Here is a 22,748-nt window from a genome sequence, read left to right on the forward strand (position 1 = left end):
AAACCTGAGTTTAACCTTCCCAAACCCACAGTAATGTTCCCAAAACTGGGGATAACGTTCCCAAATTGGGGGATAATATTCCCAAACCTGGGAATAACATTCCCAAAGTGGTGATAGCCTTTTGCTGAACCCGGCACCCTCAGCACTGCAGTGGCATTCCCTGCCCGGCTCCCTTGCTGGCACGGAGGCAGATCTGAGGAGCTGCAGGAAGTACATTTGTTATTGGGAACGCTTTGATATTTCACATGTGAAATGTCTGCATGCTGGAGGAGTTCAGGCATCTGGCAGGAAATTACCATGAATCCTGTTTCTCTCCGCAGTCACACACACGCACACCGCTCTCCTTCCCTTTCCCTTCTCCTTTCCTTGCCCTGCCTGTGCACCTTCCCCTTTCCTCACCCAAACCCCAGGGAGCATCCCCAACCCCATGCCCCAGAAGCACCTCTGACCCCGATTCCCCTCCCCCAACCCCAACAAGAAGCATGAGAACAGGTTTTCAAGGAACACAGAAGGGCTTTGGGGCAGCACACCGGGTTCTTTGTGCACCTCTCTCTCTGTTCTGTCTGCTTGGAGAGCCCTGCAAGCCCCGGGGTGGCTTTTCGTGTTGCTTCCTGCCCTCTGCACTATCACTCCCATCGGGATGCTGTCAGGTGGCTCCGCTCCGTATCACGCAGTGTGGCCCTTGCCAAAAAAATTATGACAGTATTAAATGATTTTATTACAGTAAACTGCAGATTGCACAGTGTAAACACAGGTGGTGCAACACACCTCGCTTTCAACTGTATCCGTGCCAGCAGGAAGGGCAGGATCCGACCCCACGTGGGGTCTCCCCCTGTGCCAGGACCCTCTGAACCTCAGCTCCTCTGGGCTGTGTTTTGGAGCAGGTTTGTGACCCAGTTTGGGAATGGCTCTGGAAGCTATGGGGTCAGAGCAGAGCAAAGAATTCCTGCCCTCCAGCGGGGCTGTGTTTTGCACAAGGTTTTAAGTTCTGTGGTGTTTGTTCCAGAGGGGGAGGAAAATCTGAAGGGGAGTGAACTCAGTCCCACACTGTGACCTGCTTTGGGTTTGCCATGGACAACTCGGCACACCATGAGGTGTGCTTCTCTGGAATCAGGCAAAAAGAGAAAATCCCATTGGATGCTACCAAAAAAGAGCAGTGTGAGGGTGGTAGAAACCCCATGGCTGCATCCAGGAGATGATGGCATGGGGTTTGTGGCACGGAGCTCAACACACAGAGCTCAACACATAGAGTTGGTGGCACGGAGCTCAATACATGGAGTCCCTGGAGGGACAGGAGCAATACCAGGGCTGGATGTGAACAGAGGCCCTTTGAGCACCAGCCCTGACTCATGCAGAACTGCCTGCAGGAAGGACAGCCCCCGTCTGCCCTCTCCCTGCTTTGCCCAAAGTGCTCTGGAATACGGGCTGTCTTTTTCCCCCTCTCCTTTTGCTTTTACAGGTTTCATTTTGGCTTTGATTCCAACAAGTTTACTGACAGATTACTTCATTTTAACTCTATGGCTTTCCTGTCTTGTGGGAGGCATATTTCTAAGTATCATATTTATCAAAAGGACTGTGCAAAAACAAGGGCCAGAATTACTCTTTTGATGGTTCCCCCAATAAGTACAACGCAATAAATTTTTTTGGGGAAAGGAAACCCGAGTGGAGACCTTCAGAGCTGGGCCTGGGTGTGGGGCACGGGCACAGCTCCTCCCTCCCCTGGGGGATGCATTTCCCCCCCTACGACTTTAAATCAGAGCAGCATTTCCATAAATCACGCCGAACACTTATTTATTGGACATAGTTTTGGGGCTCTTAAAGCACGGAAAATAAATTTAATGGAGCGTTTGGAGCATTTCTCCAATCTTTTGAGGGATTACTTGGGGAATTTGTCAACGGAGCCAAGCACAGCAGCTTGATCCAGAGAGATGGGAAAGAAATTATGGGAGATACTCTACAAAGGCCCAGGTGTACCCTAAATCACATCAAAAAAGATTAATGTCAAAGCATTGCTTGCCAGCAGAGTTGATTGGCAGCGCTGCAGTTTATTTAATAAACTATCATTTTAGCCAGAGGGTGACTTTAATCTGAATTACATTTTCTTGTTTTGTTGTACGCCACACCAAGCGATTTATTGGAGGCTGTTGCATAGCTCTTAACCTCAAACACTGCAAGAAAGAAGACGGGAAGCCTACAGAGCCCCGAGAACCTGGAGACAGCAAACCCTGCTCATTCCCTGGGCTGGGAGCTCTGCACTGAGTACTGAACTGAGCCATGGATGTGCAAAGCAAAGGACCCCGAGGCCGTCCTGCCCCTCTGCAATGCTTCTCCCTTTTGAAGCCATGAGGAATTTCGCAGAGATTTCCAAAGCCTTTGGGGAGACCTTATGGAAATGTGCAGCTGGGGGAGACTGGAGCGCCCAGGGGCCCCTTAAGTAACGTTTGTGCAAACGGACAAAGAAATCCTAACTAATAATGAGCCCCGTTCCAAGGTTATGATTGAGTTTTTCCCCTGTTCTGCTTGATATTTCTGCCAAAGAAAGAAAAATCCTCGCTGAAGTCTAGCAGGAAATCCAATAAAATTTCTTCAAAAGATGGGTCTGACATTGAAAAATAGCAAAATTATAAAAGTAGGCCTCAGAAAAGAAAAGGGGAGAGTTATTATATCTGGCACCTAGCGAGGGCCCAGAGCTCCCTCTCCAAATGAGCCATCACAGATTGAAAGTGTTTAGCTTCCCGTTGATTAAATATGGTGAAGGACCCGAGGCGTGCCAAGCCTTGGGGATCGAAAGTTTGTTTTCAGTCAGAATGTGTTTTCAGTCAATGGAAAAAATGGTCGGCCTGCGCCGGGGTATGTAACTGAGAAGCCTCAGGTTTGGAGTGAGTAATGGCTGTGATGCAGAAATGCAGGAGGGTTGTTAATCATCCGACCCCAGCCCCCGTAACTCAACTCAGCAACTCCTACGACTTTGGAAGTCGTTGTTTTTTTTTTTTTTTCCTTTTGCTCTTTTAAAATCTGTATATATATATGTGTGTGCGTGCGTATGTATGTATTTTTATATATATGAAGGTCATTTTCCTACATATTTTATTTTTTTGCTCGTGTTAGTATTGCCACCTTTCCCCTACTAGTCCACCAGACGTGGCAATGGGGCTCTGTGCTCCTGCCTGGAGCCTTCCCTGCCCGTGGGATGGGGAATGGGGTGGGAAATGGGATGGGGAATGGGCAGGGGGGAGTAATGGGCAGGGGGGGGGAGTGATTGGCACGGGTAGCGTGAGCCGACGGCGCCTTCCAGTGAGCCCTGTTGGCAAAGGTTTGGAAATGGCTCTCCTGGAGAGGGCTGTGGGGAACTGCACGTCCCTGCAGATGGAGGAGGCCATTGAAAATATCTTCATCCCCCTCCCCCCCCATTTATTTATTTATTTATTTATTTATTTATTTATTTATTTATTTATGGAAAAAGAGGGACCATTTCATTGCTAGGTTGGGCACCCAGCTTACAGCAAAGGCTGCAGCTCGTCACCGCTGTGAGCGGTGCACCGGGAGATGCTTGGGGGTCAGGGACATGCAATGCTCAGCCTGCAGGAGCCAAACAGCCCTTTTCATAAGGAAAGCTGGGCAGATGGGAAGGATCAAACAGACCTCTGTGTCCCCTGGGGTGAGAGCGGGGCAGGGCTTGGGTTCAGCGCCGGGTCAACAGGTCACTGCTGCGGGGACATGGGGTGGCTCTGGGGACATGGGGTGGCTGTGGGGACACGGGGTGGCTCCTGGGATGTGGCTCAAAGGCCACACAACTACACTTGCTGCATAAGAAGTCTGCATAAATCATCCCTACAGAACCAGCCTCCTGAACCAGCTCCCTCCCCAACCTCCCCATCCCTTCCCATCCCTCTCCAATTCTCTCCATCCCTCCCCGTCCCTCCCCATTCCTCTCCATTTCTCTCCACCCTCCCCATTCTCCCCATCCTCCTCCTCTTCCCCATCCCTCCCCATCCCTCTCCATCCCTCTGGATCCATGGTGGCCTTCTCCACATGCTCCTCCCCACCACCTTCCCACTCCCCTCCATTCCTTTCTTACACCCACATGAGGTGCCTTTATCCATTAACATCGTTCACCAGGCTGCTTCTCATTAGATAGCCAACAAATTCCAGGAAGACAGGACACCCACTGGGCCTAAATGAAATTAGAGAACAGAGCAGTGCTACAAGTGGTTTAATTCAAATTATAGCAAGACGTTATTGCCAACTGCAAGTGCTCAGAACCATGAGTCAGACCCCCACAAGGAATGAGACAGGCTTAAAAAAAACATGACTTGTTAAGTATATAATTAACTTTGGGGTTATTTTTATTTACCTTCCAGTTTTTAGCCTTCAGGAGTCAAATTCCTGAGCTTGAATGAGTGCTGGAAACCACTAAAGATCAAAGAGAGGGGAAGAAGAAGAGAAATCTCCCACACTCCCATGATGCCAGGGACTGAAAACACCACCATGTGTCCTGGGAATGGAGATAGCATCTCTGGAGCTGGGATTGGTGTGGAAATCAAAGCCCAGTGCTCCTCCAAATCAGGAGCTGTGGGCAATGCAAGCGTAGCCCTCAGAGGACCTCTGGAACAAGGCAGAGTGCTCTGCCCCAAAGCAAGCTCCATGCTCTTCATAGAGTCAGAGAACCATTAAAGTTGGAAAAGACCACTGAGATCATTCAGTCCAACCACCTTGTAGGTCTGCTCAGGGGATTTTGATCAGGAAGCATTGTGAACCACATGCATGAGCCAGGAACATGGAGATTCTGCAACAGTGCATGGGCCTCATCCACCTGCATGGCTCTGCAGAGAGTAAATCAGCAGGAAGGGGTAAACACCCAAAGTGTGTGTGTGTATAGAAGTGCCATGTCTCACAGGAGCAGCCCCACCTTACACCAAAGCATCCAACCCTCTGCTCTCTGTCCCAGGCTGTTGTCTTCACCTTTTTCCACTGAACAGACAGTACCCTGCTATCTTTCATTGAAACATCACGTCCAATTTCTCCCTTGATTAAGCCCATATTTTGCTTGGCTATAAGTCAAATAGAAGAGGGCTGCACTCAAGTGAACTGATCTTGGTTTGCTTGCCAGTAGGTAATTTGATAGACAATTTGGCAGGCATCCACTCCAGAATTAAGCAAACCTGAGCAATAAAGATGTAGAAAAACAATCCTTAAAAGCCATAATGAACCATCTAGTTCCATTCAATAGCAACTTGTTCCACTCCCACCCCTTCTGCCATGCATGGTGCTGTGTCTTGGTGTCCATGTGATGGGCAGGGAGCTCGTACTTGGGATCCTTGGGAGCAATGGGTTCTAGCTCTGGTTGCATCTCAGCTTAGGAGGACGTGCTGACCGTGAGCTTAGCACTCCAGCAACACCCATCCTGTGGGGATTCATCAGCACTGCACTGCTTTGGCCATGGCCAGAGCAAAGGGGCTGTCAGCTGCCGCCACGCCGCTCCATTCCTCGTAATGACATTATGTATTGCTGGCATTAATCACGCTGCTAGGTAAGCATTATGGCACTTTTATGGTAGCTTTGAAGCTAATCTGTCACTAATGCCTGCTGGATTATCATGATTTCTTACACTTGTGATTCATTAACTCAGATGCCTAATAGAATTAGTATTAAACATCTTCCATAGACTTCTGCCTCAACACGGTGTGTTCTGAAAGCCCTTTCAGCATTGCTTTGTGTGGCACTAAGTGGCATAGCAGCACATTGTGTGGGGTTGTGAACCAGGCACTGCAGCACCCCGGGCACAGCAAGGCTGGCACAGAAGGGGTTAACCCACTCTGGGCACTGCTCAATAGGAGTAGTGTGATTATTGCCTGGCCCTGGAGGAATCCCTTCCCCAGGCACTGCAGTGCCATTCCTCGTAGGGTGATTATTCCTAATAATCAATATTAATTTTCAAATGCATTCTCTGAGGCTTAGAATAATTTTCTTGTTTAGGATAAGATTTGGGCTTCAAAGCAACCTGAAAAGAGGGATTATTAGGATTATTATTATTAGCGTTATCGCTATTATCTTGGGTTTTAAACAAAAATCCTATTTAGATACCATCTCCCCCAGCAGCAGGTTGTGCAGACCTTTATCTGCCTGCTTCCCTCTGCGTGCTGTGGGGAACAAACTTTGCAGCTCTTATTTGTAATTCAGGGCCAAGACCAGAACACGGAGCAGCACTGTCTGCTGGGTTCTGCACAGATTTCTGTTTTTTGGTGCAAACCTTAAAACTTTTTTACCGTGTGGCTTGCACAGAGCTTGCATTTAGACTCCCTGCTTTTGGATGCTGAAGAGCTTTTGGTTCTTGCCTGAATTTCCTTTATGAAACCCAGAAGTGTCCCAAAGGAGGTCTTGGCTGGGGACAATCCTTCCCTCGGTGCCCGCAACAAGATGCCAGCCCTGCACGGGTCTCCATGACTTCTCCCAAATTGGAAACGCCACTTTCCAGCAGAGTGTCCCAGTTCAAAAGCAGGCAAACAGAGCGGTCCTGGCACCGGATGAGGGCTCCTCACTGCAGCCTTTGTTTCTGGGAGTGAAAGAAGCGCTCACGGGACGGCAGTCAGCCGGGAGAAAACTTTAATTAGGGTAACTGGAAGGCGGGTTTTAACCAACAGCCGCGGGAGGCCGGGTTTGATCTCCTTGTGGGACGCAGCGTGTGATGAATGGTGGCCCGTGGGGGGATGGACACCTGCCCCTCACATGCTCCGGCCCCTGGCGCAGGCTTTGATCTCTGGGGGGAGCGGTGCAGCGCATGGCTGCGTGCTCTTGGCTGCTTTCATGTGGCTGAGGGGGGTCTGGGAATGGCAGGGCTCAGCCCGGGGTCAGCACGGATCACCCTGAGAGAAGTTCTGACCTTGAGCCTGAGGGTCCCTGCGTCCCTTCAAGCCATAGGGGGTTCCACTCCTGCCTATCCCACTGCCTGTGGGGTCTCCTCCATGGGGTCACCTGCCCTTCCCACACCAAAGAAACCATGCAGTGTGGAAGGAGCGGTGTCCACCTCCTGTCCTGAGCTCTGCTCACACACCCCTTGCTGGACGTGGGTGATTGGCACCGGCATCTTTGTGCTTGGCATGGGGCTGGGGTTATTCTCAGCACTGACATTTGTGCCAAGCTGGCAGCGCAGGAGGGGGTCTGGCATGGTGAGAAAGGGGATCCCGATGGCTCCCGTTTCAGCCCGACCTTGAGAGTGCAGCAGAACCCCCCCCAGACCCTCCCAGACCCCATCACTGCACAGACACCTGAGCATAAGGGTGGCACCAGCACGCTCCGTGCTCACATCCTCTGCAGGCAAAGGACGAGGAGCAGTGCACTGTGATGTGCAGCTCACTGCAAGCAGAGAACGTCCTCATTTTGGGGAGAGAAATGGCTGAACGAAGCTAGAAACAAGTGTGGGAAAGCCCATCTCTGTACTGAATAAATATAACAAAACCAAATTTCCAAAAGCCCTGGACAAGCCCGGTAAGTCTGTAATGTGGTGTCCTGTTTCCTAATCTCTCCAGTAAGGAAGCAGTGTGCTGAATTTAAAATATCCCTCTGGTAAATGCTAACTATTTAAAGAGTGCTAGGGTCTTAGAAATGCAAAACAAAGATTTGTTGATTAAAAACACATGGTTTGTTCTGGAGGCATGAGTAGCCAGAAAAATCAGTTCTGACAGTATTTTGGCTTTTTCAATCCCACAAGACATGATGGTGATTTATTATAGTGATGTCAGCTGTGGTTGAAAAAAGTTCCCTGTGTTGTCTTAATAAAAGCGCTTTACCTTGAAATCATTAAGCTCTCAGCCTGTTTGTTTGAAGCAATGGTGGTGGCTGCAAGAGGTCCCCTCTTCATCACTCGGCCCTTCAATGCAGCATTTGACTGCCTGGGGCCGTGTGTGGAATCTGCATGGAGATGAGGATGGGGTGGGCAGTGTTGGTACGCTGGCTGCGAGGTTTTTGGTGGAGAGGAGGAAAACTCGTCCCCAACCACGCTTCATTTTGCTGCCAAGATATATAGGTGTCATTTGCTGTGGGTATGGAGCGATAGAAGAAGTATGGCAGAAATAACCTGCTGGGCTTGTCCTGCCATCCCTCATCCCACTGTGAAGGCAGCTGAGCTCAGCAAATCGGATTAGAGATGATTTACCTGGGGCATGGCACAGCGGCATCACAGCGAAACCAAAGCGCAGCACCGCCGAACAGCCCCACGCTGAGCGCAGCTCCGACTGCATCCCACCTGAATTCTGGGTCCGTTGCCCTTTGCAGAGCTCTCAGCAGCACCAGCAGACCTGCAGAAAGCTGCAGTCTCCCCGAGCACAGTTTGCAATTCGTGGTTTGCAGGATCCATGCAATGCAAATGCAGCGTGCTGACTCCAACCTGTAGGAGGTGCTCCCTGAATCCCACACTCTGCAGGCCGCCTCTCCCTCCGTTGCAGCACGGCTCTTGATGTGGGAATTGTATTAGAAATAATGCAGATGTTGAAAAAGCTCCACGGGTTGTTTACACTGAAGCCCCGGTGGATGGTGGATGGGAGAGTGCATAGTGTGAGCTGAACTCTGCCCCTGCTGAAGCACATGGGAATGTTACCAGGGACGGCCGCTTGGCAGATAGAACAGATCATATATTATCTGCCTTTGCTGGAAGAATGATATTTTTCCATCAGCATGATTATTTTTATTTGACTTTTAAGTTGAGCTGGAAGACAGCACGGCTTCCATCCATCACTGCTGCGCCTATTAGAAAATTAACCAAGCTTCATCAGCTTTGTGCACGGCGTGTTTCCGCGGCTGTACATCCAGAGGAAAACAACTCCAAAGGAGAGTGGGACACGAGGAACACAGAGCTGCAGGAAGGTTTGCAGGACCCAGAGCACTTCTGCTGCGAAGTGCAATAGGAGGGACCTCAGCTGCATGTGTTGCAGCTCCTTCCTTGGTTTGCTGGATACTCCTTGAAGCTCTTTGCAAGCGCCTGGCTCATTTTGTGCTCACTGGTGAAGAAAAATGCTCTGAGCACTGGTTCTGAGTCCTGGGGATGGGGATGTGCACTGGAGATATGCATGGATGGGGAGAGCCTCAATCGCAGCCCCTTTGGCACTCTGGGTTGGCAGATGGGGAAGGAGCTCCCTGCAGAGAACCACAGCAAGTACAAGCAGAGCTGGGGCAGAGCAGCGTGTGCCCTGTGCCTGACCCAGTGTGCCACAGCCACTGCTCCTGGGTGCTGGAACCTCGACTGCACCACGGAGCTGGGGGTCTCCTCCTGTTCGCGTCTGCAAGCAAATTAAAAATTAAATAAATAACCGTGCTAGTTTACAAATAGAACTGTTACTTGTTACTCACAGTATTAACAGTCTCCTTTTATTTTTTTTTATTTTTATTTTTTTTTCTTTCGAGGCTGTGAAAGACGTTTGTTTCAGTTGCCAACATCTCTACAGAACTAATGTGGGTGGATTGTGACAGATATAATTTCTCCATCCTACAGTTTCATCAACTTGAGTTCTGTTAAACTATACCCGCTGGGCTTAGCTCCTTTTAAAGTTTCCGCTTTGACAGGTAGATTTATTAGTCTTGAAATTTGTACAAATCAGATGTCACTCGTGGCAACTTGTCAAAATGTCAGTCTGGTGAGGGAGGCATGAAAGGATTTTCTGGAGAGAGACGGGAGGCAGGCTTTAAAGAGCTCGAGCAAAGCAGAAGAAAGGAGCTGGGAGGGACGGCAGCCCGCTTGATCCTGGGGGTTTTGCTTTATTAAATATCTAGCGCCATACAGTGGGAGATGTGCAGGATCCTGCCCGCCCAACATCAAGGCTGTCAACATCTGCTGCTGGCTCCCATCGCGCAGCCAGCCGAGCTCCGCAGCTCTCTCTGTGTATTTAGGGCAAGGATGAGGTGTGGGGAGGGGAAAGTTCGGCTCCATTTTTCAGGCTGTTTTATGCCTGCAGTGTTGCATTGCAACCCTGAGCATGGAGCTGCGGCGCAGGCACTGAAGGGCAAAGCATGCGTGGGCTGAAGGCAGGGAGATAGGGAAGGGGAGGGAGGAGTGGGGAGTGATGGCAGCAGGGTTCATGCTTATCCTTATCCTCATCCCACCCTCATCTTCATCTTCATCTCCGACCTCAACTCCATCCCATTCCCACCTCCACCTCCACCTCCATCTCCACCCCCATCCCATCCCCATCCCCATCCCCATCCCCATCCCCATCCCCATCCCCATCCCCATCCCCATCCCCATCCCCATCCCCATCCCCATCCCCATCCCCATCCCCATCCCATCCCCATCCCCATCCCCATCCCCATCCCATCCCCATCCCCATCCCCATCCCATCCCCATCCCCATCCCCATCCCCATCCCATCTCCATCTCCATCTCCATCTCCATCTCCATCCCCATCCCATCTCCATCCCATCTCCATCTCCATCTCCATCTCCATCTCCATCTCCATCTCCATCTCCATCTCCATCTCCATCTCCATCTCCACCCCCATCCCATCCCCTCTGCTCCCCTCCGCTCCCCTCCGCTCCCATCCCCATCCCCATCCCCATCCCCATCCCCATCCCCATCCCCATCCCCATCCCCATCCCCATCCCATCCCCATCCCCATCCCCTCCCATCCCCTCCCATCCCCTCCCATCCCATCCCATCCCATCCCATCCCATCCCATCCCATCCCATCCCATCCCATCCCATCCCATCCCATCCCCATCCCCATCCACATCCCCATCCCCATCCCCATCCCATCCCATCCCCAACCCCATCCCCATCCCCATCCCCATCCCCATCCCCATCCCCATCCCCATCCCCATCCCATCCCCTCCCATCCCCTCCCATCCCCTCCCATCCCATCCCATCCCCTCCCATCCCATCCCATCCCCTCCCCTCCCATCCCATCCCATCCCATCCCATCCCATCCCATCCCATCCCATCCCATCCCATCCCATCCCATCCCATCCCATCCCATCCCATCCCCATCCCCATCCCCATCCCCATCCCCATCCCCATCCCCATCCCCATCCCCATCCCCATCCCATCCCATCCCAGGAAGGCTGTAATTAAAACCATTGACCTTTGTCTTGCTGATGAAGGCAGGACCAAAACCAAAGAACTGTAGAAGACCACGCGCTGTGAACGGTTGGGACACAGCTGCCATCTCCCTCCGCATGGCCCAAGTAATTCTGTGCCTGAAGTCTTTCCATGGAATATGTTTAACGTTGTAGAAATGAAAACTTAAAAAGAAAAAAAAACACACACCGTACTTTAGAAACGCAAATTAAAAAAACATTATTTTTGCTTGCCATTTCCAAGAAGATCAAGAATATTTCCACCAAAATCAACATTTTTCTATGAATATTTACAGTTTGTTTGAAAAGAAAAAAAAAAAAAAAAAATCTGTTTTGGCTCAAAAAATATTTGTTGAAATTTGCGTGACAGGCAATGCTACCTCCCCAGTGAGGCACGGAGTGGGGCTATGCAGTGCCACCAGACAAGGGATGAGAGTTGGCCAAGGAGGGTGCGTGGGATCCCATTGATGGCGCACAGCTGCATCCATTGCAACTGGAGCTCAATGTGTTTCAGAGAGATGCTTCCAAAAAGGAGGTCTGATTGGGAAAGGGCTCTCCCACCCCCACAGAGGCCATGTCCCCCCAGGTTATGCATCTATGGCTGTGCTGGAAAGCAAAGCAGGGCACGTGGCTTTGGTCCATCCCGACCTTCATGTCCTGCTCATTGCATACACCCAATGGAATTGTGAAATAAAGCTGAAAGCTGGGATTTCTCCCAGTTTTAATGCTGGGATTTGTGGTGGGGAGAGGAGGCCGCGCGTGAGCATAGAGGGATTTCAGCTTTGCTTAATTACACAGAATTACAGAACTGTTGGGTGCAGAGTTAGTTGGTACGTGAGTGCCCGACTTCTTCCAGCACTGCAGCAACCAAAGGAGAGGGGACAACAATCCCCTTCACACCAGAGGGTTTCTCCGGAAGCAGTCACTCAGTGTTGTTTCCCTTTATGGGGTCACCATAATGGGGGAAAAAAAGGCCATTTTGGGTGCGGTGGGGACCAGGGTTTCTGCATGCACTGCAGTGCGGGGGGAGCGCGGGAGGCGGGGAGGGAGGAGAGGAGCGCCTGGCACGGGTTCAGAAAGCTCTCCAGCTCACACATCTGGTTCTTATATTTCAAAGTTAATTAGTCATATTGAGGCTGTCTGAAGATAAATTTATCATCCAGCAAAAACACAAACAGTTTGAAAAATGAAAGGAAGTGAGGTGACACGGCTTGACGTTTAAATAAATCATTTTAACATGATTAAAAAACTTGTCCTCCCTGACACCCGGAGCTGGAGGCTTTGTAAAGGCGTTCTGACAGAGACGGGGCCCTGCTGGCTGCACAAAGCCATTCCCTGCACGAAGCAGCACTCTGCACGGACGCACAGGATTCCCATTGCCGGTCGTTGTCACCGCGCACACCGGTGGCTGTCACTGCATGCCCCGTTGACACCATGCAGGATCCTTAGATCCATGGCTTCAGCTTTATGCTGTGTTATCAAACTGCCTTTTCGCCAGCTTGATTAGCAGAAGGCGATGATGAAATGAAACGTGCTCCCCAAGCATCCCTGCACCGTGCGGTGGTCCTGCGCCAGGTGACCCTATTTTGGCTTTGCTCATCCTGGCTGAGTGCAGTGTCTTTCCCACCAGGGTCCAGCTTGAGGTCCATCCTTACATGAAACACAGGCATGCAGCCCTCCAACCAAGGCTACTCGACCTCAGAGAGCCCTCAGTTCCCTCCAGGTCTTGAAGTGCAGATCTGCAAAATGAGGCTTATGTGGAGACTGCTGCATCTCCTCTCTGCTCCCCAAAGGGCTGAGGGAGCTTGGGCGCAGAGGATGGATAGACAGACACACAGAGAGACAGACAGATGGATGGACACACAGGTGGACAAATGGATGGTTGCATGGACAGACAGGCAGGCAGACAGACTCAGGGAGCTGCGCAGCCTGCTTGGAGATGGGGAAGCTGAGGGGGGGGGAGGACATGCATCTCGTAACAAGAAAAGATCTCTCCTGGGCTTGAAGGAAGCAAAGTGACAGAAAGGAGCGTGAAATAAAAATAAATAAATAATGAAGTGACGCTTAATGGATAAAATGAATATTCAAGTTGTTTCCAAGGAAGAATCTCTGACTTTGGTGCTGGTTACAGTTACAAGGTTTGTGCGTTTTCTTGCTGTCAAAGCCTTCACCATAATTGTCCAAAAGTTCCTTATCTCTAACAAAACTGTCAGCTGCCTTTGAAGTATCAGAACAGTCTCATCACATCCTATTAAATAGTAAACATCATTTGCAAGTGTGCAGCCCCAGGCAGCTGTGTGTGGTGGGGAGGGGGCACGCAGTGGGGCCGGGCACAGGGACGTGGCTGTGCCATCCCTGGATGGAGGAGCAGCTCTGCTGGGAAGGAACACAGTGCTGTGAGTGCTACCCAGTGTTCTCCTGCTTTTTCCTTCAGCCAGATTTGGAGAAGCATATTTCACGTGTCGAAGTGTCTTCTGAGAACTGAATCTTTCACAGAAGAGTAATTGTGCAATTAGTTATGAATTAGTAAAAATTCATTTTAATTACTTCCAGGTGTGACACATTTTACGCTGCAAAGTATGGAGGGGACTGACGTTGCTCTGTTGGCATCCACTGTGGGAGCAGATGTGAGCAGACACCGTGCCCACCTGGCACACATCTTTGGGTGCTGGGGGAACCTCTCTGCAGGGGGATGGGGGGGGGCCCTGGGAGTGGCTTCCCCAAAACCCCAGTGCAATAATGTTTGGTCCATTTACTCAGTTCTTGGACATGGGTTGGGGCTGCTCTCCATGGGGAACAGAAGCCCCTCATGTCCCCATGGAGCTGGAAGCTCAGTGTTGGGAAACCAGGTGGATCACATTGTGCCCATCATTTAAACCCTGGAAATCTCCCCATAAAGCCAGTGAGATTTCCAGTCCTAATTCCAGATCAAAGAGGCGTTGGGAAAGAGCTTCCCAGGTCTGAGTGCTTATCTCAGCCGGAGCCGCCGGCGTTTGAAGTTGCCCCATCAGTCACTAATCAAAGATCTCCCTTCAGATGGGGAAATCAGACTCCTTTCAGCAGGACGGGTGGTTATCGGCTCCCAAACACCGCCTGTCTTTGCTCTGACCTTCTCTTTGTGAGCTGACCCCTGAGCAGGAGCTCCGCGCAGGGATTGGCCCTGCAGTGCTGGCACGCGCATGGCTGCGCCTTCAGATCAGCAAAGAATGTGCATGTGGAGGTCATAAAACCCTCCAGAGGTAAATAAATACACGCTGGACTCCCCCACTTAACACACAGCAATGGCAAGCACTAACAAAGAGCTGCATTTCCACTCAAAGGAGGAATCCACACGGCTATTGGCCTCTGTTTTCCCTCATCACACACAGACAATGCCGAGGGGAGCAAACCCTTAAGCACAGAGCAGGGAGGGGGGCACCGTGGTTGGGAACCTCCTGGGTGCAAAGAGAGCCCAACACAAGGTCTGCATTCAGCAATTTTCCACCCTCTCTGCAAAAATGTGCACCCATGGGACCCCCTGTTCCAGTACAGCACACACTGCAAAGGGAGCAGAACTCTGCTGCAAAGTCCCCAGCAAAGCAGCACGTGGCCTTGCAAGGGTCTGAATCAGCATCAGAAGCAGTTTTCGCTGAAAACATCACATCTTCTTTTAAGCTAAATTACATGGAGCCCCAGGACTCTGCCCTTGAGTCTCCCAGCAGCATTGCACATGGCTCTCTGGAAAACTGCCTGAGTGCTTCTGTACAGTTTTGCAATGTGCTGCTTTACCAGCTTGGACAAGCTGCTGGGGAATCTCTTATAGCAAAGGGTTTGGGGCTGACATCTGCACCATCGTGTAAAAGCATCCCCTGGATATCCCAGAGAGTGCCCTGGTGCAGCACTGCCTCTTAGCTGTGCCCATGGGTGCCAAGATGAAGAACATTCCTTGGCTGTGGCCACGCTGCTCCTATGCCCACAGTCCCTTCTCTCTGCAGAGGGATCAGATGGCGCTTCTCCTGTCAGGAATTTGCACCTTGTAACTAAAAGTGGGGTGGGACAGGAGTGCAAGGAGCTCCCCTGTGGGTCCTGCAGAGAGCTTGGAGATCCATAACTGCTATTCCAAGCGATAGCTCCATTTTTGGCAGTCGTCTCATGGCTCTGTATCCTCCGTGTAACCAGATTCTTCACGTCCCTCGTGCCCAGGGTTAACCCTTGGGGTGGCACTGATGGGCAGCAGCAGTGGGGCTGTAATAAGATGGGAGGCACTCGGCTGCACTATGGGGGTTGGGTGGCACACAGGTGGGGCCGGTCCCCTCCCCTTATATGGGGACACTGACCCCTGTGCCTCCATCACTACACTGTGTGAGGTGTCCCTAGGTGACACCACACTGCGTCTTCCTAAGAAACACATGCAAAACAATCATCCAACACAGCAGGCAAAGAGGGCTGGAGCTCACCGAGCACCGAACAGCGCAGCTTTTGTTGGGTAGAGCTCATTCCTTTCACGTTTGCCCGCGAGGCTTTGCATAATTAGAAGGGAGCCTCTCCTATAAAAGCAAGCCCCTAGCATCCCCACGCAGCAGCAGTCCTGCTGGGGTGCGACCAAGCCCTGTCCCAGGGCTCCTTTGGGACCCCATGCACACAGTGGAGCTCACTGCACCAGCGTACCAATACCAGAGCTTTTTTTTTTTTAATAAGGCCTCAGACAAACTCATAAAAAGCCCCCGTCAGCAGGGCAAATTTCATTCCAGCTGGGAACTGGATTCCTGTGAAAGGAAAGTGCCAGCAGGCCCTTCGCTCCAATGGCATGACCAGACATAGCTATAATTAAGGGCTTTTCGATAGCTGCGTGAAAGCTGTTATGAATTTCAGTGGGCAGAGGGGCACAGAGGAACAGTAAATCACCCCAACAAAAGGTACGGGCAGCGGGGAGCAGGCTCTGGTGTTAACCAAGCACTGTTGTAAAGAGCTTAAATTATGAACACGTGCCATAGTTAGAGCAGGGTCAGCTTTAACTGGGAGCCCATTGTCCCCACGGCGCCAAGCATGGAGGAACTGGGCTCCACACCTGGCTCCTCTGTCCTGGAGCTCCATGCTGTCAGTGCCCTTAATTTGCCCCCAAGAATGGGAGGACTGCTGGCATCCCAAACCATGATGCTGGGATGGGCATCTCCATGCAGAGCCCAGCAAGGACTTGATCCATATGGAGACATGGGGAGTGCAATGCGGGGCTGCTTGGCTGCAGCCATCCCATGGCTCCATACAGCTCTGCCCAAGCAACACTCTGCAAGCAGGACTTCCACAGCTGTTATTTCATTAACTACTGTCAGCACCCGCCAAGCACAAACTCTGAATAATCTGTTGCTGATTTGTACATGGATTTGTACCGGAAAAGGTTTTTGCTAAAGCTGGCTTTGCACAGCCTCCTTTATAGGTCCCGGGGTCACAGGCGTGGGGTGGATGCTGGGCACAGTGTAACTCAGCACTGGGGCACCCAAACCACGGCGAGCCCGAGTGGGATCATTTATTTCACCCCAAATTGTGCATGTGGAGCAGTAAGTCTGCACCAAAGCCCATCAGTAAAATGAGAAAGCCAAAGATTGCACCATAAATAAGGACCGGTTGACACTTCTTAAATTCATAGCTTTAGCACACAGCAAAGTGTCTCCTTTTTATCAGGAATTTGTTGACAAGGGTTGCAAAAAGATCTACAAATAATACTGAGTGGGGCTATGAAAATGTATTTGTGGAACATTTCAGTATCAGGGATCACCATTATATCGGAAGAATTCATCTTCCTGGAACATTTTATTAGTATCTCAATTTTATAGCTGCTCCCTTTTAATTTTTTTAAAAAAATTATTATTTTTTTTTTCATCCTTCCAGCAAATGCAGCAATGGGGAGAGCCCTTTCTCCAGCTGTGGCTGCAGGGATATGGCTGATCCAGCTTTAAGATGCCACCATTCCATTCCCATCCCATCCCATCCCAACCCATTTATTCCCATCCCATCCCAACCCATCTATTCCCATCCCATCCCCATCCTATCCATCCCCATCCCATCCCATCCCATCCCATCTCCATCCCACCCCATCCCATCCCATCCCAACCCATCCCATCCTATTCCTTCACATCCCTATCCCCACCCCCATCTCCATTCCATCCCATCCCAACCCATCTATCCCCATCCCATCCCATCTCCATCCCACCCCATCCCAACTCATCTATCCCCATCCCATCCCCATCCTATCCAGCCCCATCCCATCCTATCCCTTCACATCCCTATCCCCATCCCGTCCCATCCCAACTCATCTATCCCCATCCCATCCCATCCTATCCCATCCCAACCCATCTATCCCCATCCCATCCCATCCCATCCCCATCCCATCCCCATCCCATCCCCATCCCATCCCATCCCATCCCATCCCACCCCATCCCATCCCCATTCCCACTCCATCCCCATCCTCATCCCCATCCCCCTCCTCATCCCCATCCCCATCCCCATCCCAATCCCCATCTCCATCCCATCCCATCCCATCCCATCTATCCCCATCCCATCCCCATCTCCATCCCCAACCCCATCCCATCCCATCCCCAACCCCATCCCCTCACCTCCTGTCCCATCCTCATCCCATCCCCATCCCCATCCCCACTCCACCCCACCCCATCCCATCTCCATTTCATTTCCATCCCATCCCATCAGTCAATCAGTGATGGGGAACATTGGAAGCAACTGAGAGAACGGAGCCTTTTCCCCAGGGTAAGCTCAGCCCTGGTGTCTGCACCCACTCCTCCCCACAGCAGCACATGATCTCGTCCTGCCCTCACCCTCAGCCCAAAGCAATGATGAATGCCCCCACAGTGGCACTACAGACGGCCATAAATAACGCCTCTCTCCGCAGTGCCGGCAGCTTCCATTAAGGCCGTCTGGATGGGGCTGTGATACCCCAGGTCCGCGCCGGGCTCAGCCACAACATTTATCAGCGTGCTTTTCTCACCCCATAAATCATCCCAGCCAGGAGCCATATGGGAAACAACCTCAGCAACATCCAGCAGTGGGCAGCAGCTCCTCGGTGGGGCACTCTGCTCATCCCCAGTAGATTCCACTTGTGCCCTGCACACGTGTCCCTAAATGTTATGGCTCACCAGGAGCACTCCATGGCTTTCTGGACCCATGCCCCCATCCTCACCTCAAACATTATGGAGATAACCATTTTGATGTTGCTTTATTTGTATTATTTTTACTGAAAGGGCCTCCTGGCACAGGGATCCATGTTTCCTTCTCATTCCCTCTGGCCACTGAACCTCAAAGGCCCTGCCAGTTCCTGCTTTTCTCACCCTTATTTCTTCCTATGCACAATGAGGTGAAAATTGACACCAAATCAGCCTGTTTACACTTCACACCCACTGTGCACAGGGAAAAAAATGCATAAAGTGATGAAGAATGAAGCCTATTGTTGTGGGGCTTAATTGAAAAGGGGAAAACAGGCCCCTAGGTTTTACAGTAAGGATTTACAGGTGTGTTTAGCACCTTCACCTTGCATCATAACTCAAGATACGACCAGACAACGTATAACAGCATCTAGTGATAGCACTGTATCTAGCATATCTGATGTTTGGGGCAGTGGAGGAACATGGCCACAGCTTTCCCCACTTGTATCTGGCTTACTCCCCAAGCATCTCCATCCCCAGCTCCTCTTTACAGTGCCTCTTTTCCTCACTTCCATTGTGATCTATTGAAACCAATGCAAAGACCCTACAGAGCTGGGATTTGGGAGCTGAGGATTGGCCTCTCCCAGCAATGAGCTGCCCTAAAGGGGTTGAGCAAATCCCTGGGCAGCTGAAGCCATGTGGCACGGAGCAAAGGGCAGCTCTGGGAGCCCTGTGCTGCCTATGTTGAGGCCTGTCTTGCAGCTTCTGCCATAGTGAACTCTTGGGAACACTTTAAATTAAGTGTCCTAAATTCGCCTAACTACGCATTTAATTTGGCAGTAATAGGACACTCTCTGTATAATAGCAGAGTTGCTGTATAATAGAAGAGTAGCTGCATATTAATATTTTGATTATTAAGGACATGTGTATTGGAGGCTTAATAAGTACGTAATATATTATTGCTTAATTGCTCAGACTCTTAAGTATGTTTTCATAATTAGCTGCTATTTAGTTAACGTAAATATCCAGCTTATTAAATATAGACATGCATTCTGCCTGCAGCGGTTCTTCATATGAGCAGCACCCGAGGACAGCGGGCATCCAGCAGGACCAGCCCTGTGCTGGTAGTCAGCCAACACATCCCAAGCCCTCCAAGCTTTGCAGTCCCATGGCGTGCAGTGGGAAGCTCTGCCATGGCTTTGTCTGGTTCCTCTCACACAGAGATAATCCCAGTGTGCTTTCTCCTTCCTTCATTCGCTGAGCTGGGAGGTTTTCAAGCTGGGCTTTTGCTCTGCCTCCTGCATGGAGGACCCATAAAGTCCTGAAGATGGAAGATGGGAAGATGTATTTCATGCTCGGTCTTGGTCATCCCACGTCTCAGGGATCACCAGCATTTCTCTGGGATGAATACCTGTACTGGTGGCAGCTCAGAGTGCCAGGGGTTTGTCTTCTGTGCTGTGTGGTCATCCCAGCTGAGGTCATGAGAAATGGGTGCCACCGTGGACAACAGCTTGGTCCTCTGCTCCTCCTGGGGTGAAGGAATGAATGCGTAAAGAAGTGGATAAACAAATGTGATGCCTTAGGAAACCCATATCCAAGGCTGGCTGGTGGAAGTGCTCTGTCTCAGCCAAGCACTGGGCTTGGTCTGCAGGGGCAATGCTATTTCAGGGTTTCTGTGTGCTGCTGGCTATCTGTTGAGGTCACATCCAACCAAGCAGCTCTGTGATGTGCAGAAGGGTTCCCAGGCCACGGCCATGCAGAGATCTCAGCTCTGGGTCATGTGGGGTGAGGGACACATCTCCTCAGTCCTGGGAAGAAATGGCCCAAAGGGCTCTGAGCTCATTCTCTATACTTGCAGATTTGGGGAAGGTTTCTCATGTGGGCTCCTAAACGCCACATTTCAACGCGGTTATTGTCCCAGTGCCTAACAGGGGAGGCAGGCTGAATGAGCCAATAACTCACCCGCTGCAAGCATGTTTATTTGAGGTTCCCTCCCCCCCCCCCGCCTTTTAAGAGCTTTAGCAAATACAGTACATACAAGGAAAGAAAAAGCCCTGATGCCAGCATGCATAATTCCTCCAGGAGCAAGTCTGATAGGAACACAAAAGCGTGCACGCTTCCAAACTGTAACCAATATTTGCACATTGGAGTGACTAATTCTCCACTCCGAGCCACAGAACAATAGGCGTAATAGCAAGGTGCATTAATGCAAAGCGTGATTGTCTGCTGCCGTGCTTATTTGACACATAAACAAGGAGAGGAGGAGGATTTTTATCTACCTGTATAACTATTCGCTGAACAGCAGGTTACAAATGCTCTCAGAAAATGCTGACCCAGGGCTGCTCCTGTACCTCCTGCGCCGGATTGGCACATGATTTGCAGCACTGCGGGAGTTCTATAGCTGACCTCATTAGCAGTGCATTTCCTGGCTTGTTAGCATCATATTTGTATAATTTACGGCACCTTCGTTTTTATGGAATGTGTTCCTTGTAGAGTGTAATGGCAGCAATATATTTAACCTCTCCTATTTAGGAATGCTGTTGCTGAAGGCAGCCTGGAGATATAAAAGGGATTTTTTTTCATCTCTTCTTTCTCTCTAGCATGCATATTTTTTTTCCACTCAGTTGCTACATACCCAAATATACGTGTAACCTGCAAAGTGTTCATAAAAGGAAACACAAAGCTGTGCTCAGGAAACCACAGCTTTCGTGGGAGCATTCCCAAGGTCAAGCCCCTAAATCAGTGCAGTGCCATCTTTCCAAAGCCATTACTCAGCTGCTGGAAGAGGAATGAGAATTGCAGGAACAGAAAGGAAGGACAGTGCATGGAGATGGGATGAAGCTGGGCTCAGCTCCTGGCTCTGCTGCCCGACCAAGGGCTCTGCTGCTGGGGATGCTCTGTTGCGCTGTATTTCATTTGCAGCACCTGTGTGCAGGTGGTGATGGGGAGATGCAGCTGCATGTGATGATGGTGATGATGCAGCTTGCAGTGCAGCCCTGGGGATGGTCAACATTTCAGCCAGGAGCCCTTGGACCATAGCAGCCCCATTCCTGCCTGCCTCTATGCCTCACAGTGAGATCCCAATCCTCATCACCTGATTTAAATGGAGTCTGTCTCATTAGGTGGCTGTGTACCTGCTTAGTTGCCTAAATACCCCATTTCCATGCTGCTCAGGCTGTCTGTGCTATCTCGCAGTGATGGATTCCATGGGTGGAGAGTTGCATAGAAATACATCTGTGGGTGCTTCTGTGCTGCGACAGCGGTTCTGGATTGCTCTACTTCTCCCTCCCTTCCACTCTGCACAGCCTGAGACCCCTAAACCCACCCTAACCCCATTCACTCTGGGCACAGGGAACCAACAGGGCCACAAAGAACCACTGGGGGCAGCTCTGGCTTTGTCACCCATCAGCTGCCCCCCAAGGTCGTGGAGTGGGGGTGGAGTGGGACCTCAGTGCTGCACCCCTGCACTGCTTTGCATCACCACCACCCAGCACCACCACTCAGCACCATTGGGCTGAGCCAATGCTACCCCCTGCCCCATTGCTGTGCCCCACAGCTGCTCCATAGCCACCCCACAGCCACCCCACAGCAGCTCCGGTGCTCACAGCAGTGCCAGCAGCATCTCGGCGCTTTCTTGTTAGCTGCACTCTAAGCAGGAAAGTGACTGGCCCTGACAATATAATTTACATCGCTGTATAAAACTATCTGTGGAAGCCAAGCTAATTTGTGCCAGATTAGGCTATTTGTCTCAGCCACTGTCTAACGGCACAATCTATCAGAGGGCTGTTTTCAAATATCGCTTTTCAAGCGTGCCCTTGAGAGGCGGGAATTGATTGGGATCTTAGAAAGCAAAATTACAGCAATAACTTAAAAGAAACAATAATTACTGAATCATACCAGTGTCAGCACTCTGCAAAACACGAAATAGCCATCAAACCCCAATCCAATATATTCTGCAGCAAATTTATTGAATGGAAAAAGCAGTTGAGTGAGGCTTTTCTTTTTTTATTTTTCCTCCCCGTTCCCTTCACCCCCTCTCTCTCCCGGTACATATGGTTATCTCCAAACCGCAAGTGAATGAGTCGATAATTCTTGTCATTGACTGCTCCATTTTCAGAGAGTCAAGAGAAGATCCATTAGGTACCTCCCGACGCGGTGTCTTTCCCCTTCCCCTCCAGTCATTTGCGAGTCTGCGCTCCTCGGGCAAACAAACATATATAACTAATCATCTGTTAAAGCGCTGAGCCCCCTAATAAATCTCTGCAACTGAAATACTTTAATGGGTAATTAATTGATCCTGTTCCAGAGGAGTAATAAGATAATAAATTAGACAATATTTCACTCAGTTGTGTCAGTGTACTGCTAATGGTGCTGTAGGGCTAAGCCGAAGGATAATAAATTAGCCAGAAATTAACTGCTAAGAGCTTTCTGCAGAGAAATTGGCTGACGGGCAAGGCTTGGTGATTTAGGGCCCTGATGCCGTGGTGGTGCTCTCCATTCCCTTTATTTATTTTTTGGTGCTCACAGATATTAACTCTTGTTTGGGGCTGGGGGGTGCA

General features: G+C 50.6%; 1 long non-coding RNA gene across 1 annotated transcript in view; it reads right to left on the reverse strand.

The window, feature by feature from the left end:
- Window positions 1-4,180: 4,180 nt before the first annotated feature.
- LOC149914813 (uncharacterized) overlaps window positions 4,181-22,748 on the reverse strand; it is a 108,964-nt gene continuing 90,396 nt past the window's right edge. Inside the window, exons 3-4 of the long non-coding RNA XR_016460187.1 lie at window positions 11,065-11,224; window positions 4,181-9,272 (exon numbers count right to left, since the gene is read on the reverse strand). This is a non-coding gene — a long non-coding RNA (uncharacterized LOC149914813). The remainder of the gene's footprint in view (window positions 9,273-11,064; window positions 11,225-22,748) is intronic.

Source organism: Phasianus colchicus, chromosome 27 (assembly GCF_987193195.1).
Source record: "Phasianus colchicus chromosome 27, bPhaCol1.hap1.1, whole genome shotgun sequence".
Classification (NCBI taxonomy): Eukaryota; Metazoa; Chordata; class Aves; order Galliformes; family Phasianidae; genus Phasianus; species Phasianus colchicus.